Genomic DNA, 12057 nt, shown 5'->3' with positions numbered 1-12057 from the left:
AGGTCCATATGGAAAGCAAAAACAAAAATGTCTGAGAACATTTGTAGGAGATATCAAGAAGTGGGGAGCAGGAAAGAGTGGTAAGAGGTGGGAGGAGTTACATGGACTCCAGCTTAGAGTGGGGAAGCATTTCCCAATACAAGTCTTCTCACGCATTCCCTACACACCTCCACCAGCTCATGCCACAGACACACATTTGCACTCATTCCTTAGTCAACAAAGAATAGACTTAAGGCTCTGACAAGAAAAAGACTAACTGAGAAGAGATCACACAAATGAAGTGTGAAAATTCTAGTCTTCTGTTTAATAGCATCACAGCATACTCCACAGCAAAGTGTCAGCATCCTGGCTGGTGCAGGTCATAAAGAACAAATCAGTTATAAAGAATGAGGGGGGGATGAAACTTATGGTATAGCAATGGTCTAGCACACACAAGGTCCTGTTTTGGGTTCTTACATGCCACTGATATGCTCCTAGAAACATACCACTACATTAAAAAAAAAAAAGCTTTAAATGTGTTTAAAATAAAGGCATTTGGTCCACACAAATCAGAGCAAAGACTCATTCTATTTTACTTATCAAAAAAAATGACGTGGAATAAATATCTCTGGGATATTTTGAAAGCTTACTATTTTATTATAGTCTTAAAGATAGCCAAAAACCGATGAAAGGCAATAGAATACTACTTTGACTCAGATGTGCTTGCCTTGCATATGTGAGGCCCCATATTCAATTCCCAGAAGGGGAAAAAAAAAAAAGAAAACCAAAAATCAGTTGCTGTAGGTATTCAATTCCAGTTATATTTTTTCTTTTGACAAAGTATCTACCATTTTAAAAAGTATCATTCAGCTCAATGACTTGATCAAGCAAACTTTTATTGTAAAAGACAAGAGAATCAATAATTAAATCTTTTTGGAGCAAAGTATTTGTCTAGCAAATTCTGCCATTGTGCACAAAATAGACAGAAGAGTTTAAAAAAAATAAAAAGAAAATATGTGAGGTGGCGCTAGAGGTAAGGTGTCTGCCTTGCAAGCACTAGCCAAGGAAGGACCGAGGTTCGATCCCCTGGTGTCCCATATGGTCCCCCCAAGCCAGGGGCAATTTCTGAGTGCTTAGCCAGGAGTAACCCCTAAGCATCAAACAGGTGTGGCCCCAAAATCCAAATAATAAATAAATAAATAAATAAATAAAATTAAAAAATAAAAAATAATAAAAAGAAAATAAATGAGTGGGGCTGGAGAGATAGCATAGGATTTAGGTTTTTGCTTTCCATGTGACTGGTCCCAGTTCAAATGCCTGGTACCACATATATTTATATTCTTCAAAGCACTGTCAGGAATCATTCCTGAGAACTGCCGGGTATGGCCCACTCTCCAGAACCCCCAAAATATACATGGATGTGTTCAATAAGGTTTACATCCGGGTCATTCAAATTTGAATTTTATTTTCATGTCTCCTGAAAATAAAATTATTTTTGATACTTTATTTCAACCTTTCAACATTAAAGAAAAACAAAAACAAAAATACTTTTGTGCTGTGGATCATGTCCAAAACAGGCACAAGGCTGAATGTGGCCATGTTCTGTAGCTCTGTCTATTCTAATTCTCAAGAGCCAGAAAAATGATCACCTGCAGGGGGTCCAAATCCTAAGTGACCTGAATCCCAAGTGTCAACAGAGGCTGAGTCTGAACCAGTGCTGCCCCACATATCTCTGTGCAATCTTAGCAACTTGGCTGCTTTGGATTTCCTCAGGGCCACCAAATGTGCATGAGCCGCAGAGAACACCAGAACCAAAGTGAATGAGAACAGCAGCCTGACTATCCAGCATGCCATGGCATCATCTTGCCTCCACTTTTTTTTTAACTTCAATTCCCCCCATATTTAAAAAACAAAAAACAAAAAACAAAAATCCTCCACATCATGGCAGTACTTCAACTTTGGAAACCTCACCCCCAAAAAGCATAAAGCCTACACTGATTACACAGTGAACTATGCTTAACGGTGTCCAAGTTCAGTGACCAAGCATGCTTCACTTGCAGTTGCAGAAATCAGAGAAGAGGAAAACCAAAAGCTCACTCAAGGCTGAGATGAAGCTTCCAAAACTAGACAGCACTACCTACCTAGAAAGACCTTCTCAGCCAGAAGCATCAGGGAGCACCAGTGCTGGGGAACCCCTAGTTGTGTGCGCCAGTGCCACCACTGTAGGCACATAACAAAACACCCTTCTGTGTCAAAGTAGGGAATTCATTGTATCACTGTATCACATGACTGAGAAGAGGGAGAAAGGGTTACATCAGTAACCTGTGCACCAGGAAATTATGTACCTATTCTTGGACTGATTTAAATCTCCAGTAAATTACAGCTGACCCCGTATACATTTGTAAATGAAAGGGGCTAATTTAACATAAAAACACAGGTGGCTGGCCCAGAAAGGAAAAATTCATAGAGTAGAAATTCCAGTGACATGAAAGAAACTTGTTCTATAATTTTTAGCAAAGTACACACACACACACACACACACACACACACACACACACACACACACACACACACACACACACTCAGAGTCAATACTAATATAATCTTTTCAGGCTTACCCAATCCAGTTCCCCTACTCTACCAGTACATATCTGCAAAACTGGCTAGACCAAACCAACAGAGAAATACAGGGTGAGACCATCTCAGAACAAGGGGCTTAGTGGCCCACCTTGTTCCTATGAAAAACTTTCAACATTTAAATATCACCCCCTTCCCCAAATAAGCAGATTGAATTTTTTTCAGCCAAATGATTCTCAGAAGACCTTAGCTAGTACCCCACTAGTGATTCTTAGCCACAAGGGCCAGTGGTTCAATGCAAGAAACTAGGTGCCATTTGGACCCGTCAGAGTTAGAGATCCCTGGGCCATTCTAGTGGTGTCCTAGAGCTGTACCTGGTGAGGCTCAGGGGACCTGTGGTGTCAGGAATTAAACTAGGGGGTCAAACACATACTTGACTTATATTCCACCTGATCTCCAGTCCCCAGGCTGACTTTACTTGAGTCTAAAAGGAATCAATACTCAAGGAGGGGAGTCCGTTTAAAGCCACATTTTCTATATTTCTTATAGGAAAGAGGGAAAAAAATGAAATTCTACCTAGAAGTTGGGCCCGGGACTCAGTGGTAGTGGTCTGCTGTGTTTGGGGAAATAACTTTTTAAATGATTTCCTATGTTGAAAAGCACCTCCAATTAAAAATAAATTACTTTGGATGTATAAATTAAAAAGAGGGGTAGGAAGAAGGTGGGGAAACCTGTAACAATTCCAGAATCTACAGAGATCCTCGTTCTTAGGAGGAAGATATTAAAGTGTCACATCAAAAACAACTCATAACTTGCCAAGGAATTGAAGAACAAAACCTCATTTCAAGTGCAGGGAAAGGAAATAAAAATAGGGGACACTGTCAGATGTCTCAAATGAACACACATTACCTATAAAAAGGTTAAGGCGAAAAAGACAAGAAACCATTTGTACGTAAATTGGCTGCCACTCTAAAAATATTTGAAAACGAGTCCCTCATTTAACACCCCATGAGAGTCAGCACGGGGCACTATCAGGACACATAAGCAAGACACAAGACAAGAAAGATGTCAGCAGAGAAGGTTCTTGTCACTTGGACACTTAGGCAAGATCCTTCATGTGGGATTAAAGATCAGTACAAATAAATCATCTGACTTTTTTCCATTTTATTTTGGCTATTAAGATTTTATCATAAAATGATAAAATTTAAAAAGTACTGTGCATGGTCAGGTTCATGTATAAAATGGCCCAACATCAGACTATCTACCACAGTCCTCATTCTCTCCATATTCTCTCAGCATATCACGCTGCCCTGGTAACCTGCTTTGTAGACAGTTCTTAGATTCTGTTACTTTTGGCCATTTGTTGTTTCCTTAATAATGGGTTGTTTGGTTTTGGACCAGACCTGATGATGCTCAGGATTTACTGCTGGTTCTGTGCTCAGGGATCACTCCTGATAGAGTTCAGGATACCAGATGGGATGCCAGGTATTAAATCCAGGTTGGCACATGCAAGACAAATGTTCTACCTTCTGTATTAAATGCCTCCACCACTTAGGGGATTTTATATACAGCAAATGTAATATAATTCTGTAACTATCCCTTTCTTACTGGCTGACTTCAATGAGCATGAACTCCTCCAGTTCCATCTGTGTGATGGGTTTCCTTTAAGACTCAGCCACATCATCTCAGAATCCCACCACACACTCCACAGTATCTCACAAAAAGACATCAGACAGGATTCAAGAAGTGATGGTTTCTCTGAGCCATGAACCCCCAGTGCTGCTGGAGGAGAGTATATTAATATCAGCTAGAGCCCTATCATGCAGTCACACCCCACCCTCAGGTTACAGAGCAATAAAATTTCATTTTAATTAATTTTTATTAATTAAAATTTTAATATACTTCAGTTTTAATGGTCTAGAAAAGAGGCTAGATTAGCAATAGCAATTTATAAGAAGTAAATAAAATTGAAGACAATACTCATTGGGTTTTTAATTTGCATATTTACATTTGCTATTCTTGTAACCATTTTCAGTAATATATATACATAAAAAACAATCCGTATATGTGTTTGCCCAAACCAAGCTATAGTCTAGTTACTATAGTAGTCTTATAGCTAACTCTTGAAAGCAATTAGAAAGGAGTTCTATTATTTAATATTTATTTAATATTTAAGAATACCAAAGTAATAGAATCCATCTAATGGGGTAGGAGAGCAGGGGAGACAAGAAAAAGCAAAGTCTCTTAAGAAACTCCATGGATAAATGACCTAACAGTATGTCTCTAAGATTGTTGTCAGTCCTTACATATGAGAATAGCTTAGCCCCAAAAGCTTGAATAAAGGGGGATTGGAAAGATAATACAGAAGGTAAGTCACTTGCCTTGCCTTGCACACATGAAATTCCATTTGATTCCAACACAACAGAGTCACCTGAATACTCCAAGACTTATCCCTGAGCAGAGAGCTAGGAGTAAGCTTTGAGCAGCACTGTGGGTGAGCCTCCAAACAAAACAAAAACAAAATGCATGCAATGTCCCAATACCAGACTCTCCACTAGAAGCAAAAAGTAATAATTATAAAAAAAATAAAGGAAATAAAAAGGTTAATCCTAATCAGGTTAAGAGCTAGGAAAACATTTCTACCTTCCCCAAAGGTGGAGTCTGAGTTACTCTATTTTCTTGTTTCAGGAGACTATTGAAAGATATAGACCCATAGTTTCCACAAATGGAGGGGTCATTGAAGTGAAGCCACCACTGTTATTATATCCTGGGATAAGGGCCCAAAGATGCCCAACCAGGTGGGTGACACAGATGGCTGGCTGATAAGCATGCCAAAACCATCCATCTCCTCAGCCATCTTGACAGGACAGTCATCACCTTGGGCAAGTGGTGTGGGCTGGCCACATGCTTTATCAGCAAGGTTCTAAACATCCAATACCCTCTCCCTAGAAGGAGAGCTGGGCCATCCATACCTGGGTGGCCCAAAGATATAGTAAAAAATGCTCAGAATTTGCTAATTGGGCCAAAGGGAAGCTTTCTCAACACAAGGTCTCAATTTGGATGACTTCTCACCAGAAATACTATCTCATCTTAGTGTCTGTGCACTCCAGACAAAATGTGAATTCTATGAGGCAGTGTATCAGAACTAACACATTATTAAGCATTTCCTTAAGCTGCCTCAACATTTTCTAAAGGCCCTACCAGAAATAGTGACACAAGGGGACATTTGTGTGGCTCAGCAGTCAACAGGAGGAGCTACTGTTGGTGAACATTCATACGTCCATTCTAGGTGGACCATGAGGTCTCTATACCCTACTTGTCCTGCCCTATACTCCAACTTACTGTGGATGATCATTAAAAGAAGGGGGAGAGTTGTCTATTTATGAGCATTTTAAATTCACCAACCCAGGTTAGAATCCCAGGTATCCCCTATGGTCCCCTGAGCCTACCAGGAGTAATTTCTGAGTGCAGAGCCAAAAGTAACCCCTGATCCCTGCTGAATGCAGAAAAAAAAAAAGGATAAATTCACATACTGATATGAAAATACTTTCAGATAACAGGCTTAGAAGTGTCCTTTTAAGAAACTGTGGTACATATACACAATGGAATATTATGCAGCTGTCAGGAGAGATGAAGTCATGAAATTTTCCTATACATGGATGTACACGGAATCTATTATGCTGAGTGAAATAAGTCAGAGAGAGAGAGAAAAACGCAGAATGGTCTCACTCATCTATGGGTTTTAAGAAAAATGAAAGACACCCTTGTAATAATAATTTTCAGACACAAAAGAGAAAAGAGCTGGAAGTTCCAGCTCACCTCAGGAAGCTCACCACAAAGAGTGATGAGTTTAGTTAGGGAAATAACTACATTTTGAATGTATGAGGAAAATGGAGAGCCTGTCTAGAGTACAGGCGGGGGTAGGGTGGGGAGAAGGGAGACTTGGGACATTGGTGATGGGAATGTTGCACTGGTGATGGATGGTGTTCTTTACATGACTGAAACCCAAACACAATCATGTATGTAATTAAGGTGTTTAAATAAATTTAAAAAAAACTTATAAAAAAAAGTGTCCTTTTAAGGTAACTGGCAAATCAAAGCTCCAAGGTATCATTCACCCTCATTAGAATGTCTATTATCAAAAAAATAAGAGATAATACTTGTTAGTATAGATGGAAAGAGGGGACCTTGGTGCATTGTTGTGAAAATGTAAACTAGCAGAGAGATGATGGAAAACAATATGGAGGTTCCTGAAGAAATTAAAAATAGCACTGTCATATAAGCCAGCAGGCCCACTCTGAATATATACATATACAAAGGAAATGAAACCATTATCATGAAGCGTTATCTGTTTATCCATATTCAATGCAGCAATGGTTGGTCACAATAGCAAAGAAAGGAAAACCACCTACGCTATGATCAGTGATGAGTGGATCAAGAAAACGTGAGATATATAAACACACACATACATAACAGGCACATTGGAATGTCATTCAATTTTCAGAAAGGAAATCCTGTCCCCTTCAACACAGACCTTGAAGTCATTATGAAGAGTAAAATAGGTCAGGGAGAAGACACTGTATGGTATCACATTAAGGAATCTTTGGACAAAAATTAAGTCAATAAACTCTTAAAAAAAAAAAGAGGGGGGCTGGAGAGATAGCACAGTAGTAGGACATTTGCCTTGCAAGCAGCCAATCCAGGATGAATGGTGGCTCGAATCCTGGCATTCCATGTGGTCCCCCTGTGCCTGCCAGGAGCAATTTCTGAGCAGAGAGCCAGGGGTAACCCCTGAGTGCGACTGGTTGTGACCTAAAAAAAAAAAAAAAAAAAAAAAAAAAGACAGGCAGGAGAGATAGCATGGAGGTAAGGTGTTTGCCTTGTATGCAGAAGGACGGTTTGGTGGTTTGAATCCTGGTATCCCATATGGTCCCCCAAGCCTGTCAGGAGCTATTTCTGAGTGTAGAGCCAGGAGTAACCCTGAGTGCTGCCAGGTGTGACCCCCCCCCCCCCAAAAAATAAAAAGCAAACAAACAAAAAAAAAAACCACCCAAAAAAGAGTAGAAAAGTAGTTGCCAAAAGCAGAGTAGAGAGAAATGGCTACTAAAAGGATATATATAGCCTGGGGCTAGAATGATAGAACAACAGGTAGGACATTTGCTTTGCATACAGCTGGCCCAAGTTCCACCCCCAGCATTCCATATTGTACCCCAAGCCTCAGCAGAAGTGATACCTGAGCTCAGAGCTGAGTGTGGTCCAAAATTCAAAACGAATTTTAAAGGGTGTAATCGTTCAGTGATTCAGATGAATAAGGATTAGTTCTCCAATATGAAACAGGGTGATGACCAAGAGCTATTAACACTATAAGGAGTTGCTCAAATTTGATAAAAAGTAGAATGTAGATATTCTCCCTCTCTCACATACACTCACGCACAAAGTAAATGTGAGGTTATAAACGTGCTAATTAGACTGATGGGGGAAATCCTTTCATGATGTATACATCTACCCAGGGACCACGTACTAGGCAAGTTCTCTACCACTGAGGCACAGGTCAGTTACATCTATTCACTGGGTTCTTTGCATTGATATTTGCTAACATTTCTTTGTTTTGTGGGGTTAATGTCACACTCAGTGCTTGAAATCAATGCTCAGGGAGCCATGCAGCATTAGGGATTGAACCCCAAGCCTCAGCATGCAAAGCACACACTCCATTCCTTTGATCTACTTCCCTAGAATGTGGGACACACTGTAGCTTTCAAATTCATCTGTCAACTCTACAAATAGATGCAATAAAGCTGCATGAAAGAAGTGCTTCTTTCAATCACTCCAAAGGTTTGAAAAACAACCTGACTTATTATATCAATCCCAGTTTTTCTGTAATTATATAAATGATTTTGGTACCTTAGGTAGGATATTTGAATTCATAGGCAAAAATAAATGTATAAAACATTTACTGCTTAACATTTAGTTCCCTGTAAGTCTGAGATTTATTCAAGAAATATTGAGTACAGTGCAGAGTGAATAAATTTGGGCTAAAATACATATTTGGCTTTTATTTGTCCTGAATTTGCTGAAAAACTCATTGTGTGACATATGTGACGTTAGAGATTCTGCCTTACTTCTCAAGGCACATGACACGTACTTCTCAGGACAAGTGATACAGAATAATAGTGGTCTTATTTTTTTAACATCTCCAGAAATTTTGGAAAGATGGTGTCTCCTAAAAAATTGGATCAGTTCCTAGTTTTGTTTTTTGGGGAGGCACACTTGGTGGCACTCAGGGGTTACTCCTGGCTTTGCACTCAGTAATTATTCCTGGCAGGCTTGAGGGACTATATGAGATGCCAGGGATTGAACCCAGGTCAGCTACATGCAAGGCAAACACCCTCTCTGCTGTGCTATCGCTCCAGCCTCAATTTCTAGTTTTTAAACCCATAGTTTCAAGAACTAAGAATCTGATTTCCATATGTTCTCAATAAGCAATTCAAGAGCAAACATAAGATCCTGAGTTTAACACAAAGAAACCAATATTTTTTTGTTACGTTTTGCTTTGTACTAAAAACTTCCATCAGTTTCTTCTAGAAGTTCTGCTCAAAAAATATTATGTCAAACCCTGCTCTTGGCCACAATAAGCCACCTTTTGTATCATTAAACCAGCTTAATATAATAGGCCCATTTATACTATTAAACAGTAATTCAGTTAAAAGGGTTAAAAATAATGTGAATTGGGGCTGGAGAGATAGCACAGTGGCATTTGCCTTGCAAGCAGCCAACCCAGGACCTAAGGTGGTTGGTTCGAATCCCAGCGACCCATATGGTCGCCCGTGCCTGCCAGGAGTTATTTCTGAGAAGATAGCCAGGAGTAACCCCTGAGCGCTGCTGGGTGTGGCCCAAAACAAAACCAAAAAAGTGAAAACATTTTTAGCTTAACATTATTGGAGTTGGGGATGGGGTGGGTTACATCCAGTGGCACTCCAGGAATACTGACTCTAAGCCCAGGAATCACTCCTGATGAGATCAAAGAATCATAGTACCAGGGATTGAATCTGGGTTGGCTGTCTGCAAGGCATGCAACCTTACCTACTGTATAAATGTTTTGGCCCAAACTTTACATAAATTTTAAGCTTAGCCTTGAATTAAGCTTAATATTTCTCTATTAAACCAAAAGAATATGATTTCTTATAGCCTACAATATAAACAAGTAAAACATATGCATTATATACAAAATAACTCTAATATATACCACACATATATAATACAATCTATATGTAGAATTTTCAAAACAATAATTTTTCCACTGCTAAACATTCAACCATTAAAAATTGAGAATTTTATATGCATGTCTAACAGTTGAATCTATTAATTGGACATCAATGCCACGTAGTAAAAGCAGCCTGCCTTGCTACATTAATAGTATGCACTTATTTTTCTAATTTTTATTAACTATTTCTTGCATCACATTCCCCTTCATTCTGAGGTTAAGTTTATGAAAAGAATAAACCATATAGTATATCTATCTATACCACAGGTTTCTCTAAAATGCTATGTCAAAATGGATAGAACCACACCCACTTTGGATTTCGAAGCTATTTTTAGCTTTTGATTTGAACATTTTTAAAAAGCTTGTCTCATAAATGTGTTAACTTGAATTTGTGTTCAACCAAAAACAAAATCAACAAATAAATGAGCTAACTACATCTGTGAAGAGCAACTGGGACAGATTTCACAGGAAACAGATGTTTTGAGTTGCACACTAAAAAGCTACCTCTGTCAAACCATTTGGAGATCAAGAAATCCAATGTGTTGGGTAAGTGAGATCAATCTTGTTAGCCAGTTTAGTGTCTGAAGCAAACTGACACCAAGGCAAAGACTACCTGAAGTGCTTAACCTAAAGGAGCAGTTATACCATCCCATCTGGTGGTCCAGTGCCCTGAAGCATGAAAACAGTCAGTCCTGGATGGGGATCCAGGCCCCCAAAGGCCTCCCCTTCAGTAATAGCAAAGAACCATTGGGAAGGATAATACCCTTCTAATTGGTTTCAAGCAAGCATAGATTTGCCAACATGGGGGTGGGGGTGTTATGTTTGGCAATGTTACTACATTATCCTGCTACATAAAAATAGTTGCAATTTGGGAACCTGAAGGGTGACTGCCTTGCATATGGCCAAGCCAGGTTTGATCTCTAGCACCACATATGGTCCCCTGAACACTGCCAGGAGTAAGACCTAACAGAGAGCCAGAAGTAAGCATTGAGTAACACCAGATATGCCCCAGTCCCCATCCTCTCAAATAAAATAGTAGCAACTTTGACACCCAAAGTAAATTTAAAGTAAGGAGTACTTCAGAGACATATTCCTAATGCCAATGACTAACCAGTAGGCCACCCACTGGCAAAGAACAGAAAAAGGACAAAAAGACAGATCTTCACGTCCTTGGTCTTGGAAGCCAGAGACAGATAGAAATGATATTTCACTTTGAGAAGCTTCAAGCGAGAAACTGAGCTTCCCAAAAGGAGGTATTCAGAAAAGATCTGGTGTTACTGGTCTCCAACAGGTTAATGACAGGCACTGAGAACATGCACTTACAAGGAGTAATACAGGGGCTGAAGAGACAGTACAGCAGGTAGGGTGCTTACTATGCTTGTGGCTGACCTAGGTTTGATCCCAGAGATCCCAAACAGTCTCCCTGTACTGCCAGGAGTGTTTCCTGAACACAGTGCTAAGTTGAGAACCTTGAGCATTGTAAGGTCTGACCTCCCCCTCAAAAAAAATCAAGGAGCAATACAGTAGCATCATTTTTACCATCTGTTGAATATGATAGTTTTTTTCTTTAATCCAACCCTTAATTTTATATCTTGGTTCTGTTTCATTTCACTTCCCTGGATTTTATAAGAAGCACTGATCCAGAATAAATTGGAAATATAAAATCAAGAAGGTCTTCTGCCCTAGTTTGAGGCAGTTTTCACAAGAGCACTCAAAATAAAAAATTGTATGTGAATAATACACATGTTATGCTTGCAAAGATACTCATTTACAAGTATCTCTTAAATTGCTTGAATATTAAGATTTTTTCAAAGCACATAATTTTGCTCATGTGTAATACACTAAGTTCCTCTGATTAGCACCTGAATTAATCTAGATCTACTTGAATTGCAGGTCAATGAGATACCATACAATCAACACTATTTGGAAGAACTGAGATTATTCATTAATGTGATTACACTGAAAAAGGAGAGTTCTGTGGTCAAACAAGTTTCAGATACAAGTTCTATCCCACACCTCCTTTCTGGGGAGGTATAACAATCACATTCACATGTTAGGGATCCTTAGAAGGCCTGTAGTTAAAAAGTGCTTAACTGCACAGATGTGCTCTTTTTCCAAATGCATGTTAACAACCCTGCTCGGGGAAAACACAATTTTGGAGCTGCTATAATAGTCAAGACTCCAGATTAGCAATCAAAAACCTGTCCTGAGTATCACTTAGAAGCTGCTTCTTGTCTTCG

The 12057-nt window shown here is 39.3% G+C and overlaps 1 protein-coding gene across 1 annotated transcript in view; it reads right to left on the bottom strand.

Moving 5' to 3' along the window:
* Positions 1–12057, bottom strand: part of KIT (KIT proto-oncogene, receptor tyrosine kinase) — a 94031-nt gene that overhangs the window by 22581 nt on the left and 59393 nt on the right. The gene's annotated exons all lie outside the window — the stretch shown is intronic.

The sequence above is a fragment of the Suncus etruscus genome, chromosome 16 (genome assembly GCF_024139225.1).
Source record: "Suncus etruscus isolate mSunEtr1 chromosome 16, mSunEtr1.pri.cur, whole genome shotgun sequence".
NCBI classification, from domain to species: Eukaryota; Metazoa; Chordata; class Mammalia; order Eulipotyphla; family Soricidae; genus Suncus; species Suncus etruscus.
This window is presented reverse-complemented; position numbering and strand designations above follow the sequence as displayed.